General features: G+C 36.7%; 1 pseudogene; it reads left to right on the top strand.

Annotated features, from left to right (window-relative positions):
• The first annotated feature begins 756 nt into the window (after positions 1 to 756).
• LOC115801581 (U4 spliceosomal RNA) lies at positions 757 to 880 on the top strand (annotated as a pseudogene).
• The last annotated feature ends 1,055 nt before the right edge of the window (positions 881 to 1,935 follow it).

Below are 1,935 nucleotides of genomic sequence, written 5' to 3'. Positions count from 1 at the left end.
GAACTCTCTCAGCTTTTGCTTGTCTGTAAAGGTTTTAATTTCTCCATCAAATCTGAATGAGATCCTTGCTGGGTAGAGTAGTCTTGGTTGCCGGTTTTTCTCCTTCATCACTTTCAGTATGTCCTGCCACTCCCTTCTGGCTTGTAGGGTTTCTGCTGAGAGATCAGCTGTTAACCTTATGGGGATTCCCTTTTGTGTTATTTGTTGCTTTTCTCTTGCTGCTTTAATATGCTTTCTTTGTATTTAATTTTTGACAGTTTGATTAATATGTGTCTTGGCGTATTTCTCCTTGGATTTATCCTGTATGGGACTCTCTGTGCTTCCTGGACTTGATTAACTATTTCCTTTCCCATATTAGGGAAGTTTTCAACTATAATCTCTTCAAATATTTTCTCAGTCCCTTTCTTTTTCTCTTCTTTTTCTGGAACCCCTATAATTCGAATGTTGGTGCATTTAATGTTGTCCCAGAGGTCTCTGAGACTGTCCTCAGTTCTTTTCATTCTTTTTTCTTTATTCTGCTCTGCAGTAGTTATTTCCACTCTTTTATCTTCCAGGTCACTTATCCGTTCTTCTGCCTCAGTTATTCTGCTATTGGTCCCATCTAGAGTACTTTTAATTTCATTTATTGCGTTGTTCATAATTGCTTGTTTCATCTTTATTTCTTCTAGGTCCTTGTTAACTGTTTCTTGCATTTTGTCCATTCTACTTCCAAGATTTCGGATCATCCTTACTATCATTTGAATAAACTTTTAATGTATCTTTGTGCAGTGGCAATATCACAGCTCATGAAGTTTATCTGAGGCACAATTATTGCTGATTGAAATGTTTAGAGTAATTATTTTTCCCACATAATGTTAATTATTTCTATAATATAATTATGCATTTTGGTTTAGAAATTTTAATGAATATTTGAAGGAGAGATGTGATTTGGAAGTTCATTAGCTATGTGGTTTTCAAGGCCTGTTCAGACGAGGTAGAGACTGAACATATAGTTGAAAGAACACTAGTCTTGGAGAAAGGTCATGTGGACTCTATCACCTGGGATCTGTATTTCCTAGGCTTCCTCCGCTAAATCTTTCTAGGATGCCATTTTCTCATCTGACAGATGTAGAAAATAATACCTATCCTATATTTTTCATGGACTTAGATTTTCAGAGACAGTTACAATTTCAAATATTCTAACACTTTGACAGGACATTCGTCTTAATTTCTGGCTCACAAAGCCCAGTTACATCAAGTGTTGTTGCATAACTAAGGTCGTAGGGAACTAGAAGCTACAATTCAACCTGGCTTTTATGTCTTTCATTTTATGTGCAGTTATTATACTCTTTGTCTTTATGGCTTTTAGGCTCAAGATAAAAGCTCCTGAAGCATGAGAGTTGAAAAAGCAGTCATTCACATCTCCTAGTAACCTTCATTTTGTCATTCCTTTTGCAGTTTTCCTGAGAAATATGACAGTTTTCAACTCTCACAGAGACCGAAAGGATGATTGAGGTAATCACAGTCTTATAAATTTTTGAGTTTGCAAGATCAGTCCTTTGCTTTCAGGTGAGAGAAAAGAAGTCCTGACACAATTCATTTATAACAGTCCATCCTGTGTCCTTTGTGGAAGAAGAAGAATCAGTAGAAGAAAATGGAGTGGAGAATTATTGGCAGAGATTGCCAAGGGATAGGAAAAGTGGCCAGCTGGTCAGTGTTAGGGTTTGCACAGGTACACTAGAGAAAAACAGAAAAGTATCTCCCATGGATATACAGAATCTGGAAACAGGAAGCGAACAAAGGAACTGGGGTTCACATGAAGTATTAAGGGGAACTAGGTAAAGGCCTGTTTGGAAAGGCAATGATACAACTACAAGCTACTAATTTAAGAAAGAAAAATCCCATTGAAATATAACGCAACAGGCTTTAATCTCTAGGAATGCATTTCTGAAACAT

The sequence above is a fragment of the Delphinapterus leucas genome, chromosome X, assembly GCF_059928025.1.
Source record: "Delphinapterus leucas isolate spDelLeu-1000000601 "Yukka" chromosome X, BTC_Dleu_Yukka2, whole genome shotgun sequence".
Lineage (NCBI taxonomy): Eukaryota > Metazoa > Chordata > Mammalia > Artiodactyla > Monodontidae > Delphinapterus > Delphinapterus leucas.
Note: the sequence above shows the minus strand (reverse complement) of the source record. Positions and strands in the feature narration are given on the sequence as shown.